Source organism: Filicampus tigris, chromosome 16 (assembly GCF_054856515.1).
Source record: "Filicampus tigris isolate MCC_2025a chromosome 16, RoL_Ftig_1.0, whole genome shotgun sequence".
NCBI classification, from domain to species: domain Eukaryota; kingdom Metazoa; phylum Chordata; class Actinopteri; order Syngnathiformes; family Syngnathidae; genus Filicampus; species Filicampus tigris.
In genome coordinates, this window is record NC_141232.1 from 13,187,852 (window position 1) to 13,210,421 (window position 22,570).

General features: G+C 39.4%; 1 protein-coding gene and 1 non-coding gene across 7 annotated transcripts in view; one reads left to right on the plus strand and one right to left on the minus strand.

The window, feature by feature from the left end:
* Positions 1–22,570, plus strand: part of caskin1 (CASK interacting protein 1) — a 76,345-nt gene that overhangs the window by 12,841 nt on the left and 40,934 nt on the right. The window lies entirely within an intron of this gene.
* trnak-uuu (transfer RNA lysine (anticodon UUU)) lies at positions 15,842–15,914 on the minus strand. The gene has a single exon. It is a non-coding gene; the product is annotated as a tRNA-Lys (tRNA).

Sequence of the window (22,570 nt, forward strand, 5' to 3'; positions counted from 1 at the left end):
AAAAAAAGTGTACAGTACTTCCGGTATATTTATTAACCAAGGCTGAAAAATATTTTATTTTGAAAAGTGACCGGATTCTCTCTGTTTCATCAATCTATGACTGACTCTAAACACGTCAAGTTGTAACGTTAATATTAAATACACAAGCTAGCAAATGAGCAAAATAAACAGACGTATTTGGAAAGTTTGCAATTGAGAAAAGGCCCAGTGAGAATTCAACACAAGAGCCTATGCCCAAGAAGAAAAATAAGGGTTCATTTCACAGACAATACCAGAAGACCTACTTGAAATATGGATTTATGGCGATAAGTGATTCCCACTCAAGGAAGGAAGCCCGCTCTTTACAACAATATGTGCAGTCTATGGAGAATTCAAAACTGATTTGTCAACAAATGTAGGTGCCTTGAGAGCGTCATACTTTGTGGCTAACTGCTTTGCTAAGGCTAAAAAGTGATGAAGAAAAAAAAACCAGTGGGTTTGCGTAAACATAGGTCTCTATATGTTCTAGCACAAGGCAGGGTAGACCTTGTCTCTTTTACAGATGCTTGCAAGAGGGCGAAGCTTGGCAGATTTAAAATTTTGCGCTGTTGTGGGCGTTAACACAGCAGATTTCACTTGCTACCAATCAAAGTGGCTCATCTCATTCCCTTTAAATAAAGGATGATGCACAGGATGATCACCGATCATTGCTGTGAATAGGAGCACTTGGAGACCTCCACCCACGTTTGTTAGTGTCGCTATGAGACACGCCCCCACAATTCTTTCCCTCCAAAGTTGTGCCACGGCAAGTGGGATGATTAAAAAAAAAATATATATAGATATACATATGTATATATATATGATCAATATGATAATAATAATAATGCGTTCAATGAAATGAGAGGGTTCGATGCACTCTGTTGTCATATTTACGAATGAAATACGATGACATGAAAAAGCTCAGAACCTGTCTGTCCGTGCCCTGGTTAAATTCACCAAAATGGCTTTCAGACCACTTGCGCCAAAACTTAGACATGGTTCCTGCAGGCAACTCTTTAGTGGTACTGCATGGTTTAAAACTATCCAACTCGATTAAACCACATCTACGTAATATTTAATGCCTCTTAAATGTCAGGAGAAGAGCCAATACAAATACTGTTACTGTTAAGTGTGCAGCACTGCATCCAGTTGCTCTTCTTTCTGGGCAATCGAACAGAAATAGCCTTGTGTTTGTCATAAGACAAAGGGAATAGATCCACATTAAGACCTCGGCAAACACGCTCATGCACACGCACACACACACACACGCTTCTCACACACACACACACACAGTTAGGCACCTGACATTTATACCTTTGAGAGGGGGCCACCATCATGAGCATCAAAGCCTTCTCAAATTCAGTCTCACTCCCTCTTCTGCTCTCACGTTTGGATTTTAACATCCTGAACTTACTATTTTGCTTCTTGCAACCAAGGAAGAAAAGCTATTTTGGTATCACAGTACTGTATATTCTGCACTAAATCTTGTGGCATAGCTCTTCCATTTTTGTTCATTCCCAGGCACCCAAAGTAAAAAATAGTATTAGCATAACTTGATACTTTAAGAATCAATAACACATGTTCAAGAACATGTGAAAAAAAAACCCCACATCATTAACACAATCTACTTACTAGTACAGATGTACACCATAGTTGATTTCTTTTTGCACAAGCCTCACATGTTCACACATGCGCTGCGCAGGCAGCCTGGTTCATGAGCTATATCTGGAGTCAGATGTGAGCGTCCCTCTGCTGGATGCAGCTCTCTGACACTTCAGGGACCGTTGATGTCATTATCACGTGCACTTCAATGTGCATTTGTGTCTGAAAGTAGTTCTTTTTTTCCTATTTACCTCACTGCTAAAAACCGACGGTCAGAAACTTTCTCTACCACGCCTTCGTCTGAGCAAACATGTTTGCTCTCTGAGTCACACAATTTTTTTTAACAGTATGATGATTTTGTTTAAAGTCTTAATTTGTCATTTTCATTCCTTTCACGAGGCACTGTAATATTTTAAACTGTAAATCAGCAGAAAGTCTATGCATAAAAACTGTGACTTAGCCTGCTTGATAACGTGGAACACTCCGGACGAGTCGGATTAAAAATGCATAAATACAGCATACAGTGATCGCTTTGACATGATGCGTGTGCTGAATCAGTGTAACAACAGTTGTTTGTGGTGCGTTTGAATGACATATGTTGCTGTAGAACATGTTTCAATTGCTCCTTACAAACAGAAATGTGACACGGTTCTCACTGGGCAGCCACAATATGTCTCTGCTGATAAGCACATCAACATCGTTAATTGTCCATCATAACAATAGCGCCGCTAACTAGCCTCTAGACCAAAATGTCGTGAGAAATTAGTGTTTTCGCAGATGGTAAGGTACAGCTGATAAGTGCTGTGCGAGCTCTCACTTTATTTGTGTGTGTGTGAAGAAAAGGACAAAGAGGGTGAAGAGAGCCGCTATAAGAGAAGAAAATAAATGGGAGTTTACTGGCCGGCAGGGATGAAATAAGAGGATGATGGAAAAAGCAGAGAAATGAGAGTAAGGATGGGAAAGAAAGGTAAAGTAAAGAAGCAGGAAGATAGAAGAAAGGAGTACCAGAAGAAAGAAGAGTGGCTTGAAAAGAGGCGAGTGTGGGAAAAAAAAAGATGTAGAGGCAGATAGAGCTTGAAAGGGATGAACCGTGTGGAGGGTGCTTGGTGGTTCTGTGAGTTGGGCATAATCACGATGAGTCATGCCCTGGGACAGTGTGGGCCATTGGAGAAAAACATTACTGACAGTCCCAGGCATCAAAAGGCCTTCTGGAGCTTCTCATAATCTGTTTGGAGTCATCAGGGAGACAAAGGCCCTACAGACAGTTCAAGCTCAGTGTCGAGCTCGTGCGTAACACTGTGCACTGTTGCTGTGATCGGGTTTGCTATTCATTTTCTCTATTTAATTAAATTGGCCATTTACACACCCTCTTGCTAGTATACCATGTAATAGTGATTCAGACTGATCCATGGGATCTTACTGTACTACTCGGTAGAAACATACTGTAGCTGTGGATCCAGAACATAAGTACGCTGGAATTCTTTATCCTTTGGGTATTTTGGCGAAATAATTTCGGATGCATTTTATTAAGACACCTGGGAATTGATTTTGATTTTAAGGGGGAAGCAAAAAAAAAATGTCTCTTTTAAGGTTTGCTCGGTGGCCAAGGAGTCCCTCATGAGAGATGTTGAGGATGGCTGTTGACTTTTACTGCTGCTTCTTGATGTGCAGAACATCCACAAGATGTAGAGTACAAAGGAGCTACTGAGTACTGAGCTCCACAATTCACCTTCTCATTTGTGTCAATGTTTACATTAGTCCAACAGCTGAGTTGTTTTAAGACTTGTAGACGTGTTGAAAGTGTTAACGGACTGTTCTTACGCTGCAAGTCAACCATTTAGCGGCATAAGCCTTACTTTAAAAGACATTCTCCTATTTTCAACTATTAGAAAATATTCGTAGCTAAGGTGTCTATACATATGATTACTTTATTTTACTGTGTTTCACCAGACAAAGTCATCCTGTCTAAGAAATGCTGTTGACATCATTGGGTAACCTTTTTGAAAATATGGATTGGTAAACTCTCTTTGCTTGTCAGAATATGCTTATAATGTCACTTTTTTAAAAAAATCCAAGTCATTTTAATTCACCCAAACAGATGCTGGTATTGTATTAAAGAAACATAGACGGGAGCAAGTGTGATGTTTCCGTAATGGTGGCCTATAGTCGAGAAACATTTAGATTTGGAACTATTAGAATAAAATGGTCGAAGGTTTAATTTAAAATGGTTCTGACCAATCTTGCTTGATGCTGTTTTGCTCGCACTTAGCTAAGAAGTTGGAGCTTAAAAAAGTAACTGACTGCCTGTGTAGTCTGCTTCAAGCACCTGATAAACAAACCATAGAAGTGCAGAAAAGACCAGGGAACTAGCAAGGAGGATTTTACACGATTAGAAGTGTGCGTCAAAGGGCATGCAAGAACTGATGGTCTTTCACAGATGTCTAAACTTGAATGCACAGCATTGTGTAAACTCAAAACACCATCTTGGGACTTCAACAGCAGCTATGACGCACCAGAAAGTCTGTTTTGTTTTGAAACTAATAGGCGTGGTCCAGCTTGGGATCAGACACTCTGTGAGCCCAAAAGCCTTGCGCATGGGAATCAAGATGCTTAATTCCGTTGTCACGGGATCTGCCCCCAGAGGTTTTTAAAATATCTCAAAGAGCTCCTTAAAGAGGAAGTCAACGCAATTTTTTTTTCCAGAATATGTTCTATGTAAGCCCACTAGTTGAAACAGGTAAATTCTGATAAATATTGCGTTTGTGGAATAAGTGTTACTCCACTCGTTTTTAGCCATCTCTGGGGCGGCCATCTTGTCTTCTGTCGACTGAAAATGACATCACAGCTGCTCACAACGACCAATCACTACTCAGATTCAGAAAACAGGTCAGCCGTGATTGGTCGTTGTGAGCAGTTGTGATGTCATTTTCAGTCAACATAAGACAAAATGGCCACCCCCAGAGATGGCTAAAAGAGAGTGCATTTTGCTGCTTAATTTATAGTCCACAAACGCAAAATTAATCAGAATGCAGTGTTTCAACTAGTGGGCCTGCTGGGAAGATATTCTTAAAAAAATGTGTTTGGGTTGACTTCCGCTTTAATGATCCAAACAGGTCTGCACTCCTCTTTTCCATTGGTGATTTACTGCGTTTTAAAGGTCATGCAGACCACTGTACACACTTTGTGCTTCTTTATTAACGGCCAAGGCTTCACAACCTATACTGTATGTTGTTTAGGTTGTAAACGTTTTAATCTCACGTGATCTCTGTCTTTCTGTGACTCTTCCTCATTTCCCCATGTTACAGTGTACCTGTAAATGTAGGAAGCTATTGCAGTTTTTTGCGATAGCAAAGCCACTCTGAGAGAACGAGATGGCCGAGGAAAGGATGAGAGGTTCTTGTTTGTTATGGTGTTATGTCCTGCAGCGTTGCATGTGATTCTAATCCAGAGCTGATTTATTCCTGGCCGTGATCGCTGACAGTGTTATGATGAATTTGTCACTTCTATCTCACTTTCCTTTCTTTCTTCCACTCCACTGATCGCCGCCCATGTTTTGTTGGCCCTTACCATCCTCTATTGTTCTCTCTCCCCACTATTGTTTGGGTATTTTCAAGCGTTCCCTCCTTCCTATCTGCCATCATTAGACAACCTTGCAAACTATATTATAAAGAAATACAACGCTTTACAAAAACCCGCTAATGACTTATTGCTCATTAACTTTAACTAAGGAGGGGGCAGGAGGACTACAGCTCCTCTTGAAAAAGTGTCTTCTTCTATAATAAAAAATTTCACATTCAAGTGTTGTTGTTTTTTTTAATTATGTCTGTTTCCATCCCAATCTATTGGTTGATTTTTGCATACCGATCCAGGCAAACTTGTCTTTTTATGTTCCCCAATAATCATAATGTGGGATGTCACATGGTCATTTAAAATCTGAATTTCCTACACATTTCTTTTGATCATTATTATCATTTTTTTTATTATCTCGCTCACGTAATCATCAGTGAGCGCTTTCTATTTTCTGAAGGCCGTGCTTCTTTGGCATGGATGCGGCTGCTTCTGCATCTGTGGAAATGAGTGCAAATGAGTGGACGGTAGTTTCACGTGATTACACCAACCATTCTTTGCTTAATTATAGACATGCTACAATTCAATAAATGGCATACCATGCATTCTGTAGATATTACCATATATTTTGACAGAAATAAAATGATTTTCTGACTTCTATTAGGCTACCATTTGTGATTGGATTATCCAGGATGCAGAGGTGGGACTTATATGTACATATACAAAGAATATTTCACTGTGGAGGGATACAGCTATTTTTCAGTTTACAGCAATGCGTTATGCACGTCGCGAATGTTGGTTACGCAACATGAGGTGAAGCCCAACATAGATCCATCCCTTCATCCATGCCAAGACCATTGTATACCAAAAATAGTATGTGAATATAGGTAAATATGAAAATGCTTTGCATAACTTGTATTGTTCGTACACAGGGATGTTCGTAAGTCAAGGTTCCATTGCAGTTATAGTCAGCTGGAAATGATTAAGACTCTGTGAGGCCAAATATTGTGTCAAACTGAACCAAAGGCTGAGGAGGCTCTGACAAAGAATGAAATCAACAAATAAATGCTGCAGAAGTAATAGAAAATAGAAACACACGACAAGATTAAAACAATCCAGTAGCCGTGTAGACAACTGGGACTTACTGTCACACCTGAGAAAACACAATCCCAAATGTTGTGAATCTATTCCCTATTTTACCATGTTGTGGCAGTATTTCAAAAGGTACATTCCGGTATTCTTTCATTATTATTGTTGACTTGACTTCTTGACATCTTGCACTGAACAGCCAGGATGGAAACGTGTGGGCTCCTTTATGACTTAACAATAACATCCATTTAATGTACTCACTCTATTCCTCTTTGCTCTTAATGTTTATCTTCTGTGATGGCTAAAATCCCACAAAAAAGCAAAATACATTTGCGAAAACGTTTAGTTTTTGTGCAACTGTTGAGGTGTATTTTTCATGGGCATTTGGGACATTCAACTTTGGAGGTTCTTCTGGGCTTGCTTCGACTGAACCTTGGTCTCAATTGAGTGCTCAGTGTTGTTCTTGAACATGAAATGACGTAAAATGACACTTAAACATTTTGTTTTCTTGTTTTCCCCACTTTCCTCTCTCTTTTTTCTTTCGCTCCACCCACCTCTTCCCATACTGCATGATGGAGAGCCAGAGACAGGAAGCCTTAATAACACCCTGTAACTAAAATATCCACCAGGTGTATGCCATATTGTACTTCCATTATTTAAACGTGACAAATGCAAATGAATAGGCAGACATTGGCCTGCGTGGATAGTTGTGCATGTCTCAGCATGTGCTCGGAAAAATTGCTTAAAACTGTGGCCTAACAATCTGTGTGTGTGTGTAAGTGTGCGTGTGCGTGTGTGTGTGTGTGTGTGTGTGTGCGTGATGAGGTAATAGTTCAGTAATCATGGGGTTCTCCTGAGATCTGCACTCTTTAGTCTATTGTCACACTCAGCATAACAAAGTCAGCACTACGAATGTGCAATCCCTTGTGAAGATGAACAAAAGAATGCAGGGAAACGTTTTTTTTTTTTTTGACATCGTCACCTTCCTAAAGTAATAGCCTAAGTCTTTTTTTCAGTTTTTTCAGAAATCATATTTTAAAAATTATATTTATGTTTATAAATAATTTCACTTCAGGGGTAGAATTGAATGATGTTTAAATGAGGATGTAGCTCATTTTAGCAGAGGTGGGAAACATCCTGAGGAGATGTTTGAGACAAAAAAAATATATATATTTGTCAAAATATAACTTAGGCCATCATTTTAAGAAGGTGACAATATTTATTTGCCATGGTAACAACCAATACAGGTATAATATTTTCATAATGAATAAAAGAAGAAACCACATAAATAGTATATTTCCATCCATCCATTTTCTATAATTTCTTTTTCTGTTTAGGGTCACAGGTAAAATGGACCCTATCACAGATGACTTTATATGTGAGGCAGACTCACATCTGCAAGTGAACCACCAGTGAGTCCAGAGTTGAATACAATATTGTGTTTAAAAATTTTTAAAATACAGCCTCTCTCATATTTTTTTTTTTTCCTTTAATCCTGGATGTTTTCATGAGATTTCAGGACTTTCATCTCACCGTGTTTAGTCCTGACATTGGCGCAGTCTGCACAGCACCACAGGGCTTAATCTGACTATAATGAGATCCTCTCAAGGCAATACACATCAGCTTAGCTGTACTCAACACCGCTGGATTTTGTTGGGCATGTTTTGATATATTTACTCAACAGTAAATATGGTAGGGGGTCATCTTGCTTCCCAAAGCCCAAATTGTAATATTGGCATCTGTGTGACTGTTAAGACCTGCATAGCGTAGTATTTCTAATTGCACGGATATTACATGTTGTCGCGTCTTAAAAGAGAATGTGTATGGAGCCCATCCATTCATCTGTCTATCCATTTTCTACCGCTTATCTGCAGTACAAGTACTGTCTTTCTTATGTGCGCTTTGCTGCAGAAATTGTGCCTTCTCTCAGGGCTAACCAAAAGGCCCCATTTGACTCCCTGTTCTTCTTTTTAAGGGCACGCCACTCATGGCGTTATGGATGATAGTAAACCGCACGGACAGTAAAGATGAGGTAGGGTGTGACATAGTATCTCATCCAGCAGTATCCCATATGCAGACACAGTTAAGTTAATGCAATTCCAGCCATTTGTGTTTATAAAAGCGTCATGCTCAAAGGTTAGGAGCCCACCTGAAATACTCATGGCACATAATGTAGTAATGCAGTCAAAAAATTTAGTTTAGTTTTCGCACAATTGTCTAATGAGCTCTTTGCACATACTGTATTCCCCAGAGAAGCAGAAAACACCTAACATTGTGTTCTCTGTGTATTAAGTTCCCACTTTTTAAAATCTGAAGATCTCAGGTTTAAGAAGCAAAACACTGAAAGACATCCATTGTTTAATCCCAGCAAGCCAAATACAGATCCCTGGGGAACTCCACATGAAACATGACAAAACTCAGAAGGTGCCTTACCATGATATACACGGTGCATCCTCTCTGGGAGGTACGAACTAAACCAAGAAAGTGCTGAGCCTGAACTACCAGCACAAATTTCGTGGCGTTCTATCTATAAGTATGTTATGATCGATGGTGTCAAAGGCAATGCTAAGATAATAATAGACGTGTTCGGCATTGTTTGGAGAAAAGCGTTTACCAGTGTTTCAGGTAACTAAAAGTTAGGAAAAATTCATCCGTGTTACCTCTTTATTTGCATATGTCCCATGTTATACAATATACGTGGCGATAGTAGTAGTAGTAATACTGTAGTACCAAGCGATCAATATATGTATAGATTTGACTAAATTTAGCTGTTGCAGCTTTTAATCAGGTGTGGTTTGTAGTCCAGAAAGTAACGGTATGTGATTACGTGGTGCCACCCAGTGTTCGGACTGAGACCACCACTGACAACACCACAGTTGAATTAAACGGTGCACACAAACGTGCACTAAAAAGCAGCAGGCGAGCAAATGCTTGCTGTTTTTTAACAATATGCAAGTCAGTTGGACCTGTTTGTGTGTATGTGTGTGCGTGTGTATGTGTGTGTAGTTTTGCTTTGACAAATGTTAGCCACAAGCGAGATAACCTTGAAACCAAGTGAGAAAGCTGTTGCTAGGTAACTATAGAGTGCAGGTGCACTGCTAACTCTTACAAACGTAATACTCTCAGTCCTCTGGCAATTAAAATCAATACAAAAAAAACCAAAAAAACATTTAATTTCAACTTAAAATTTGTTTTTTGGCTGTATTGGGTGCTACAATATTTTTTCCCCCAAATACAGTCAACCCCTGCTATGCTATTGCCAGCCTGCAAATAGCAAAGATCCGCGTATAACTGACGGCCATTGAAATGCATTGCGAGAAAGAAAAAAGTTTTACAAACCCTAATAAATTAAAAAACAAAACAAAACACTGATATGGCCGAAACAAATTTATAATAAAACAAACACATCACAAAAATGTGTGGATCACAAAAAAGTATGCAGGGGTCAACTGTAGCATAATTTCTTGTTAAAGTACAAAGAAGTGTAAAACCGAAAAAAAAAAAAAGAAATACCTTCATCACCTTGCATGAAAGATTTCAGTCTTCAGAGCAGCAATTTCACATCAGAAGTTTTGAGCAAATTCAGAGGCATATTTTTCTGAGAATTTAAAGTGGTGTTGTATATCTCAGGGACATCCATTATATTTTTCTCTCTCAGCTGTCCAGTAATTTTCTGTAGTTGACAAGATCATCAACAAGCTGCTGTGTCTGAACCTGAACTTATCCCTACACTACAGTATATTTGCAGTCTACTGCTTACTGTAAGTGTGTGTGCTTTGTGTGTATATCAGGGAATAATGTTTCACTGCACATATAAATCGTAGGTTAACCTTGAACCATATCTACTTCGTTAGTACAGTGCAAGCCTACAATGTTCAATACACCATACTTTGTCTGCAAACCCTATTGTGACAGCAGTACATCCAGCCTCCAAGCCGGAAACGTTAATATTAGCAAACTTGTGGAAAAAAGTCAAATGTAGATACAAATTAGGACAAGTACAACAGAAAGGCAATTTCACATGAATAAATGAAAAGCAACAGCGCTCTCTCTTTCATGTAAGTTGTGTATTGCAATTTGTTGCTTAATTACGTGAAAATAGATTCCCGATTTTCTGAAAGTGCACTGCCAAAGGGCAAATGACACTAATGGATGCCGATGACAACATCCATATGTCAAGTGATCCGAGTGCATTAGCCGCATATTGGTGCCAAATACATCATATTGTTAAACAACAATTCTGTTGTCTATAACAGTTAGTCTACATTGATCACTTTGCATGAGCTCTTCCTGTCCCACTTTCCGCCTCTGCCTCTCCCTCTTTGCCCATCAGACGCTCCCGTCTCGGCTCTCTAATTTAATCAGCCAACTTCCTGTTTACCTGCTTCTGAAGTCACATTTATGGGAGTGTGCGTGCGTGCGTGTGTGTGTTTGTGTGTGTCTGCAGCTAAGCAAATGTGGTTATCCATTACCCAAACTAATCAGAGTGGCCATCTTGTCTTGTCTGCTTTTCCAATCCCACGCCAGCTCACATCTGGAGAAATATTTCTTTATTCCCATGAATAGTGATGCTAAGTAGAGAGGCATTTGGAGTACTTTATTAGTGGTGCCCTTGAGCAAGGCAACAACCCTCTCAGCTTAAGTCAGGGGTGCAACACTGTTGGCATTCCCATGACTGACTTTTCCGCAAAGTTTTATGGAAAGTGGTTAAGTGGTAATATTTGTATTGTGTGTGTGTTGTGAGCATGTCTGAAGGTTTTGGACTGTGTATGCTTCCATAAAAAATGAAATAAAGAAAAACATGAAAGGATGTTGAGGATAAGGGGAATTGTGGAAGCATGCAAAGAGGATGGAAACAGGAGTAAAAATGTAAAGGAAAAATGTAAAGTAAAAATGGGAGAGAATTTGCAGGTGATGGAATCAGACCAAGAGGTTTGGTTACATGTGGGAGTATGTTTTGTCACACACGTTCCCTCCTCCACTTTTGTTGGAGGTTTAGAAGCAGATGTGTCAGGCTTACACTCATGCGAGAGAATGTGCAGCAGAGTACGTAGTTCTGTGTGGAGAGCATTAAAGAGGTTACAATGTGTGTATTTATAGTACATGAATTCAGCTGACTGCAACTCTGACTTGAGGTTGCCCGACTGATAAATCGTCCGATTATGGCCCTTCAAACATCAGCCAAAATAATCTTCCAAATGGGCGATGTTTGCCAGTTGTTTTTACCTTTATGTACTCAAACCATTTATACCAGTTTTAACAAGAAACACTAGTCTCATTATTTATTACACTTAAATCTATACCATAACCTTGATGACATTTGCCGATAAGTTCTATGGACCTGTCATTCAAAGCAAAACAAATCTTGATGTTTTTGGAAGCCATGCGAGGAATTGACCTGGATGTCACTATTTTATACAAACTTAAGTCACAGTATGTTTTAATAATAAAATGTATTGCAGAAAACTCAAAGAGGGAAGAATACCTGAATAAGATAACAAGAATGACAAAAGGACTTGTAAGTCGAAAGATGACACCAATAAGGATGACCTAAATGCAATCTAAAAACAGAATTGATGCTACACAAGGAATGAATAAACATACAGCAAAACTGAGGTACTAATTGCTAGCATAGGTAGCCAGAAAACACAAAATGTATGACCAAGATAACAAGTTAAAGGGGATCCAATGAGTGCTACAGCAAGTGACAGTGACAGTGTGCAGGTTGATAATCCAGCCTCTCCCTTCTGCCACTGCTGTAGTTATAAACCAGATTGCAACCCACAGCAATTGTGACAAAGGTGGCTCCACCCACCAATGCGCACCCCAGACACTGCAAAAAAAAAATCAAACGCGGGAACAGAGAAAGTAACAACATAGTGTCTGTATTATTATTTATAATTTCAGCCTGCAGCTTTTAACACACATCAGCATGCTATTCTGGAAATAGTCTTTTCCCCCCCTCATCAATTGCTGACCGATTTAATCTAGAACAAAAACCTACATTAGAGTCATTATTGTACCATGAATGCTGATAAAATGGTCTAGTGTTATTGTTTATAATTATAATTGCCCTGGATTCTTTTTTTAATGCGTGTTGCTCTCTCTGGTTTGCTTTGATTTACATAGAAGCTGCTCAGGCGGCTCTTGCAGCTCTGGTTAATATAAGCAATTACATTTACAACCACCAACCCATATGGGTGGAAAGAATGTAGAAATAACCCGTGTTAGAATTAATGAGCACGGCAGAAATGATTGACTGCTCTTGGTTCAGGAGTCAAATAAATGGCTGCATTTGGATAAATAGTTTCTCGAGAGGAAGCAGATTGTTTTAGCCTGATCTTCGGCAAATAAAAATGCCAACGCTCTCATGCTCTCATCACTCAGTGTGTTGGTTTGCGCGCATGTGTGTGTGTGTCTGTGTGTTCGTGTGTGTGGGTGCATGATCTGAATCTTTGCGGTTTGAGTGCAAGCACACTTGCATGTGTAGGATGATAGAGAGGATGCTTGTTGCCTAGCAACCCTCTCTATGCAACCGTGGGCTCTGCAGTTGTGTGCGTGTGTGTGTGTGTGTGTGTATGGGGCACTGAAAATAGAGTTCATCTGCAATATTATGAAATGTGTATTTTCCGTAGCAAATTTAGCATGTTTAGTGTGCATTGGCGACCAGTAAAGGGTTTCCCCCGCCTCTCATCCGGCTCGGCTAGGCTGCATGTCACGCGTGACCCTAATGAGGACAAGTGTCTTACAATATTGATGGAATGATTGTTTTATGTTTACCTTGGAAGGTGCATACATTAATACATCTCTTAAGCATTATCGTTTGCACGGTAGTCCGGCAAGTGAGCTACTACGAGATTAAAAGCGACAAAACGGACATTATCTCAGCAGGTGTTAGCAGGGCCGTATTTAGCAATGGGCTTACCTGCTTTTGAGCCTAGGGACTTACAGAAGTTGAGAGCCTACCAGAATTAAAAAAAATAAAATAAAAAATTGTTGATTTTTCTATCAATCACTTTATATTCTTGCCATGATGAGTTGACCAACCCGCAGGCGATTCTGTACAACACCGTGGCTGTGGAGAGGACCTATCAGAAGTCGTATAGTCAAATAGTTTCATATTATTCTGCCACTTGTTGACATTTCTGTCATTCACTTGCTGCTGCTGTACACCAACCCCCCTCTAGGGGGCTTATCGGAAGATATTAAATTCTCATTATTCTGTGATTTGGTTATTTGTCAGTCAATTATGTCATTGTGGCATCCGCGGACCAATCACACACCTGTATGATATACTATGACAATTTTCAGTCAATCCCGATGTAGAGGAGGTTTCCGCTATAGAGCTCCGGACGTCACGTGACTGATCCCCATTTGTGTTTGTTTACGCAGCCAAGCTGGCAGGAATAGAACAGCTGCAGTTTATCAGTCAATATACTGTCCAAGTGAACTCACATCTCACTTTAATAAAAAGGACATAATGAGTGGACAGGTTGGAATATCACAGATGAACCAGGATTGCTATTTCAACTATTATGACGGCAGATGAAACTGGTGAGTCCTTAATTGTGAACATCCAAAGGCTCAGAAGGTTACAAAGTTTAGGTTACGGGCCGAGTGGACTTCGAATTGCAAGGCTTTAATCTTTTGGACTAGAAAACTGGCAGGATCAACCAGGCCGCCTCGGAGCCAGGCCCAGGCTGGCTGGCGGCCGGCCGGCCCGGTGACAGGCTAGCTATCCCTGCACACGCGCACACACGCTCTCCCTTGGCCTCCGCCGTTGTAGCTGCTGCCGGTGCGGTGGCCGGATGGGGCTGGCTCGGAAGCTGTAAGAAATGCGGCGCTCGCTGGAATGCCCGTGGGCGAGGAGGCCATGCTGACGTGGGGCGTCTCGGCCTCGCTGTAGAACGGGCGCGCTAGCTTGCGGCGCTGGAGAGTAATACGTGTGCTCATTTGGTTAAGTGTAGTGGCAACAGAAAACATAAGTAGGTACCCTCATTAAATACAGAATGAGCTGCTGATAACAGCTGACAATTAAAATATGTCCGTGGACCTCATGTATCTATCCCCACCCCTGGTCATTTGTAAATTATGAATACGAAACATCCATGCGCATGTACCCGAGGCTCAGAATCTGTCTGCCTGTGCCCTGATCATATTCAACAAAATCGAGTAAGACCATCTGCGCCGCTATTTAGACGTGGTCCGAGCAGGTGCTACTTTAGACTGACTTTCTGCCACCAAATCTTCAATCTGCTTAGGAGGAAGAACCTTTTCTTCCAGCGTCGCTGTACTTGAGTCAATAAAGCATTATCTAGAGGTGGAATCAGCTATCTTCATACACGTCTTTCTTGCAGCCGGCCTTTCACTGGTATGAAGACATTACTTGGATAAGCTTCAAACAATACATTCATCTGCCTGGACTAAATTGTTTAACAATACATTTCAACTTTAAAGTAAAATCTAAAGATGTGGTTTTGTAATTAGGTATAACTAACACTTCTTGAGACATTCATTTGTCAGAAGACTTGTTTTATTATGCTTTCAACATATCTTAACATCACATGTATTTTCCACTGCCTAAACAAATCAGAGTGCACTGTTGAAAAACGTGTCTGAAAATAATAATGTGGGGTCTTCTATTCCTTTTATCTTGTGGCTGTCACAGAAGTGTTTTGTTGTTTTGTTGGCTTGCAGCAAACTATGGTATGGCAATACATGTGAAGTTCCTTGGTTTGACCTCCTGCAGCCTCCAGGAAGTTTTAACCAGCGATGCTTCAAGTATCACGAAACATCTTTCTGACGCTGATTTAAAAAATGTATTTGCTTTTTTCCAGCACATCAGATTTTAGATTTTTTGTTTTCAAGTTTGACCTATAGAAGCTCGTGCAATACGGATTTTACCATGCATTTTAATTTATAGCTATGACGTTTCCGAAAAAAAATTCAAGCTGTTGCCGAGCTTAACCCTTAATTCATGTCAAGTCAAATTGATTTATATAGCCATTAATCTCAGAAACATCTCAAAGGGCGTCACTTGCCCACACTTGAGAAATATTAACGACATCCCCTGAGTTTGACCCACAATATTAATAAATATCACAGGGAAGCAGGAAGGCAAGGAGTGCAGGTGTCTCAAAGAAAATGTATTTTCCCCCCAAAAAAGGACAAGGAATGTGGAAAAAAAAGTCTGAACAAATCAAAATTCTAAGTGTATAAAAAAACACTAGGAAACCAAAGCATCATTGGAAGCATGACATGACAAAGGTTACATGACCACTGACAGCAACATAGCGAAACAATGAAATGAAACTGACTGACAGAAAACAGAATTAAAAACAAGCAAACTAATGAGACAACGAGCTACACCTGGACACACAAGGAATTTGTCTCCGGAGGTATGAGCTAAACTAGCATTGCGTTAAAAAGCAACTATGACAAATACAGACGTGACACAAACGTGTGGAGAGTCTTCACGTAATGTAAGGGTATCATTTGAGCTTTTGTAGCAACCATGCAAACCATGTGGAGAATCGTCAAGCAAAGATTACGTGAAAAAACAATCCGCCTGAACAGGGACTTGAACCCTGGACCCTCAGATTAAAAGTCTGATGCTCTACCGACTGAGCTATCCAGGCCCTATGAATTGAGTGAAACCCTAACGAGTATAACGGAATGAATTTGGAAGAGGAATGGAAAAACTAAATATCATCTAAATAACAAAAATACACGACAATTATGCTTTTATATGAATGAAATAATTTGGAGGAATAATTTGAAAATCAGAATACAACTATCCATTTATCCACATAGTAGGATGGCACGTGAGCTGGAGCCTATCCCAGTTGACTGGGCGAGACGAGTGCGACAAACTGGACCGCTCGCGAGCACATTGACATTCACAAGGACAATTTAGGGTCTTCAATTAACATGGATGCTTTTAGAATTGTGTAGCTAGAGAACATGAAAACACACACGGGAAGACTGAACCTTTGTACCCTGAACCTTACTATGCAGTTGACGTGCTAATCACTCGGCCGCTATGCATTTCAAATCTTTTGTCATTTGTTATTGCAGTTGAGCGGCATGAGGAAATATAAGAAAATAAAATTTAGCAAGCATGAGGGTTAACATGATACAGGTGCTAAGAATGTCAGAATATTGCTGGATTGTAAAACCATATAGTCAAGTGCTCTAAATATTTTTTTCCTCCAGCTTGGTAGCTTGACCTGGTTTCACTTGAACTTGGATGATAACTGATCCCAAAATCCCCACTCTGTTCCATATCTGGTTGGTCTCGCTACTTGGCAGGACACTGAGTCTCAGTCGTGTTGTTGCACATTTCATCAATAAAATCGTTTTCACTATTTTTTTGTCACTGCTTTTGCATAAATACTGGTAGATCCAAACTTGGTGTTTCAGGAGTTATTTGTGCATCACTGACACCCAGTGTATATTTTTTCTTGATGTATGCTATGTTCCATAACATACACCTCTAAATATCATTGTTGGTGTGTCCACCGCAAGAATGCTGATGGCATGCATTTGCTATCTGCTCATGATCGTACTAGAAAGAGTGAAGTGGGCCACTTCCAGAAAGGTATAAACAATATTTTTATGGTTGCAGTTTGGAGTGGTGTTGAAATGCATTGCATGATACTGAGAGCTTTTTTCTAATGTTTTGGCTACCTTGTTTTGCCACGAGAGGATAATACAGGAGATGATTAAAAAAAAAAAAAAAAAAAAAAAGACTATTATGATGCAGTGCAGTTCCACACCACTGCAAACTACAACCACAACCATAAACACACGTGCAATTGATTATGATAAAGTTGTAATGTTTTACAACTTGATTTTATCAGATTTGTCGGATGTCAAATAAACAGATTTTTTGAAGCTTATTAATTTCAGAATGACATAAAAGCTCAAAACCTGTTCACAAATCACTGTAGCGTGTTATGATGTTAGGTTTGGATATGAATCTGCCTGTAAGTGTTTGGGTGTGTGTCTTCATGAAACAGAAGGTTGTGTAGTTTATTGTCGTGTGTGTGTGTGTGTGTGTGTGTGTCTATATCAGGCTTTTGGAACAGGATGAAATTGGCAGAGCGCTCACTCTCTCCCACTTTGTCCTTATATGATGTCTCGTACGCAGCCTCGGCCCTTATTTGATGACATGAGTCATGAGGGGCAGTCAGGTCCTTTTATGAGGGCAGACATGGAAGGAGTGTAGCTAGTGCATGGAAAAACAAATTCACTATACACAGTAGCTTGCATGCAAGGAGAGAAATAGTTGTCACCTCAAGTCTCACAGCTGGACTTGAAACAGCTTTTCTGTGTACTACACACTTTGTTCACTTGTTTGTCTTATACTTTGCAGGTTCTGCTTTTTTTCTATCTCTGCTTTGGGTGGATTTTTTTATGTCACACTGCTTTTCCAAAGTGAAAATGATTTTAAACAACACAGTTTACTAAAAAAAACAAGCATTAGGAATACCAAAAATGTATTTCACAACATACACATTTCACAACATTTCTTTAATTCACACATAGAGTAAAAGTACATTTTGTCAATCATGTTGAACTTTTGAGTCTAACTCAAAGTATGGCCCGGGGGCCACATCTGGCCCGCCCACATTATGTGACTGGCCCTCACAGTGACCATGAAGTCAAATGAGTATGTAAAATATGCGGTTGTTTTATTTTGAAAGTTGGTCTTTTATTTTATGTGCACACGTGTGGACACAAGTACAAGCGAGGTTGTGAGCCAGAGCTATGGCGTTTTTGCGATATTTAGCGACTGTTCAAACCCCTCTAGCCACTGTTTTTCCAAAAAAGAGACTAGCAAAAATGACAAACCTGGTCCTAATGTTATCAACGTCATTACAGTATATTCTGCACAGTGGAGGAAGAGGGCCAAGAAATTCGGCCATAATACTGTATGCAAATCTACAGTTTCATAGTACCAATTGGGTGTATTAAAAGTCAACATTTATATTTCACTGTTAACAATAATATGCTTCACATTCATCTATATATTTGGGAGTCCTGACTAGGAATGGTTCAAAATATTAATTTGATGTTTTAAGTGTAAAGTTGTAATTTTATTGACCGCTTATAATTTGGTTTCAAATTTGTATTTTCTAACTATAACAATACATACCATATATACACATGTAGCAATTTTTGAAACAAGACAATATGCTTTTTCTAAATACATTAAAAAAAATACAGACAAAGTTGAAGTTAGCAGCATGTTAGCTTGGCCCTCGACAAGACTTCCAATTTCTCATGTGGCCACGTTTGCAAAATTAATTCCGCAGCCCTGGTCTAACCCCACTGTAATGAGCGACAATTTCTGAAATCAGTGGTATGTGTTCTGATAACACGAAGGCAGTGAATGACACTTGTTGTTGCTTGATGCTCTTGTTCATTGGCAGATATACACACAGAAACACACGGACAGGGATTTCTGTCCTGTTTACAGCCATTTAAGGAAGCACTTGTCCAACATCTTGTCACTAAACATAAAGCATAAACATAAAGCCAAACTTAACAATACACAACATGTAGTACTTTGCACATGGAGGATTAAATACTGTTGGATGACAAGACAAGACCTTTACGTTTCTATTCTGAGGCACTTTCATTATGACTCAAAAGAGCAATCAATTGTATGTACATGTATGTTGATCACAGGCTACTTTGCAGTTAATGGAGTATGGTGTTTTTGTCAAACAAGACCCTTTGCGTTGCGGGGCCGGGGAAACTTCTTCCCAATTTTTGTCAAGATTTTAATTGGTAGTTTTTGCATAAGCCTACTCAGTTGCAAACAAATACAGTAGCTATTACAAAACAATATTGCATCTCACATACTTGTGTTTTCACGGTCGGCAGAGATAAGATCACTGAATCTTCAAGAACGCTTCCATCCAGGTATTGCGATGGCAGCAACAACAGTCAGACAGAGAGAGAGAAAAATAAAGGATATCAACTTCAACTTTGCAAACCTGAAAAATGTGGAAAATAAATGTAGCGGAGAGATGAATGCATTGCCAGAGGAGAGGAATTGGGGACGGACTCATCAGGGCCAACACAACAGGTTTGCTCTCAGCTTTCCAGAGTGCAGCGCACGATTTTCCATTCTCACTGCCAGGCAGAGCGAGAGAGAGGAAAAGAGCAGAAACTTGGAGGGAATGGATGAAGCAACAGGCTGTAAGTCTGAAAAGAGAAAAGAGTATGTGTGTGAAATTATTGGAATAGGTGTGGGCCCATTGAACAAATCCAAAAAATAAAAAGAGTTCTGTCTTAAAAGCCATTGCCGTAAACTTTGTGCATTATATAAAAAAAAAGCTATCAACATTTACCAGAATTATTTAATTCACCTATGAGCAGATGATTCATACTTTTTTCAGCATTAAGATGCATTGTTTTGTCTTTCGACCTTATAGTTTGTAATATTTTTACTATTAACACATTATTTCAAGTGTATGTACTTTTGAAAATATTTGTTTTTGCGACACGTTCAAAAATACTTGACTGGGGATTGGACAATATTGTACAATGTATATGCTCTCAGACGTGATTTACTTTTGAAATTATTTTTTTATGATGCTAAAATGGCTGCTTGCTATAAACAATTCACTTGTTTATTTTGTGTTTTTTCTGAATCCCAAGGAGTTCAACATATTTTAATTATTCTCCAGGTTTTAAGATAATTATACACCTGTAAAAAAAATCCATCTGTTTATGTTACAGTTTTTACAGTTGTAATTTCTAAATCCCAGGAAGTTCAATATTTTTATTGGATTCCTCAGTTTTCAAGGTTTCAGCCTTCCACTGTCATAGTCATGCGAGGAATGCATTCCACAATTTTCACAATTTACGTTTTCCTGAACAGCCTGTCCAACTTTTTTTAATTTACTACCAATTTTTACATTTGTTATTTTTCATTTAGAATATACATTCCCACTGGAAATAGAGACATTTGTCTTCTTTGCAAAATGTCTCATTATCATTCATCATTCAAATGATCAGTTACTTCAACTTGACCAACTTGAAGGAGCCACAACAGATAATTTCACTCGTGGAGGCAGAACTTCATCACTAAGATGCTGAATTACACTTGCTAATTCTGCAGCAAAAACAAACACTCCCTGCTCCCATGACAATAACTTAGCTAAACATTTGAGTATCTGTCAGTTATCAGAAGTTATTACTGTTTGCTAATGCTAATCTTTACTAACACTGCAGCTTGGTTTACCTTTTGTCTTTGAAAAGATAGTGCTTCCCTTTAGTACAACCGCGCTGGCACATTACGGCAAAATTCACAACAGCTCAATCGCTGACACATGTTCAGGTAAAGGCAGCAAACGAACATGTGCTTGGTTGTTTAATTTCATACTTGATGTTTGGGCAGTATTCCAGACTAGCAGAGACTCAACGACCAGTATTTTATACAATAAAAGCAATAAAAAAGTCAAGCTTTTAGTAGGGATGTTCTGATCAGGTTTTATCACACCGATACCGATCATGCATGAGTGAGATTGGCCGATATCGATACAGATTCCGATCACATGGAATGTCTGTATATTTTTCCATTTATTTATGGTGACTGCTATTATGCAATATTATCTGAAGAAAAAAACAGCCATATTATTGCCGTAAATTTGACAAAAATCTATACCGGGTATGTATTTTAAAAAGCATGAAGAAATACAAAAGCGTTCCTGGCACAATACAACAATTACTCAGTCACAAAGATAACTGAAAAACTTAAATTTACCAGCTTTTAGTAACACAGTTTTTAACAGATCAAAATAATCAGCAGTCTCAAAAGACTTAATTATGCAAAAAGTCAAATAAACAACATGCCCCCAGATGGAAATGTTATTCTTGTGAACTGCTGCTTTTGTATTACACTTAACTGGGCACACCGAGGCAACGTTCTGAACTCATTGCCGGTTGCCGGGTCCTTATGATGTGAAAAGGTTGCGGTTGGCTGCTGCTTAACAGAAACAGAAATTATTGAAAGTATTGTTCATGTGAATTTTATCAAGAGGGCACCATTGTGTAGATGCTGTCCAAATTAAAACAACCCTGATACATTTAATGGTGCAGTGGATCATTTGCTTGACTTATGTTATGTGCAGGCAGTGTGGGTTCAATTCCGACCGAGGTTGGTCAACTCCATGCAACACAGGCGGGAAGCAGCTCTCATAAATGGATGTTCTCTTTGCCAGCTTTCTCCCACATTTCAAAACATGCAAGATTTATTGAAGACTCTAAATTATCCATGGGTGTTAATGTGACTATTAATAGTTGTTTGTCCATATGTACCCTATGATTGACAGGCGACCATTCTAGGGTGTACCCTGCCTCTCGACCAGTCAGCTGGGACAAACTCCTTTTCAATTTAAAAAAAAAAATCTTTTTGAAACCACCTTAATATCAGCCGATGAATATTCAACACCCTACATTCACACACACAGTAGGTACTGATACTGGTTTTAAGTGTTTTTGCTGTGTCTGTGTGTGCGCGTGTGTGTGGGTGTGGGCGTTTGTGTGTGTGTGTGCGTGTGTGTCACTGAATCTCTGCATTAAGTATCCAGAAATAGCCAGTTAGGAAATCTATGTTCCTCTCCAGTGGTGCTGGGAGCTGTCTCCTCTACAATAGAGTGCCTGTGCTTTCTGTGCTCTGCAGTCTGTGTGTGTGAGCACATTTAATAGAATCCACAAGATAAAACAGATATGCAGATTCAACCACAGTAATAATGCAATACCATCTGCTTACTAAGTTCAGTAATATTTAAAAAGTAAGGTCAAATTTATTTGACATTAGAACATTTTTCAAAAAAATAGGGCAGTTTTTGTATCATCACAGGTGGAAGTTAGCCGGGGGAAAAACATAAGGACAAAGTTGTTGTTTTTTCAGCTTTGTTGCTTGAATGCAGCATGGACAGTACTTATGCTTAAAGCGGAAGTCAACCCAAACATATTTGTTTCAATAATATGTTCCCAGCAGGCCCACTCGTTGAAACACAGCATTCTAATTACAAATGCGTTTGTGGAATATGAGTTAAGCAGCAAAATCCACCTGTTTTTAGCCATCTCAGGGGGCGACCATTTTGTCACATCTGTCGACTGAAAATGACATCACACTTGCTCAGGGCTCAGGTAACGACCAATCACAGCTCAGCTTCAGAAAACATGTCAACTGTGATTGGTCGTTACCTGAGCCCTGAGCAGTTGTGATGTCATTTTAAGTCAACCGAAGTGACAAAATGGCCGCCCCCAG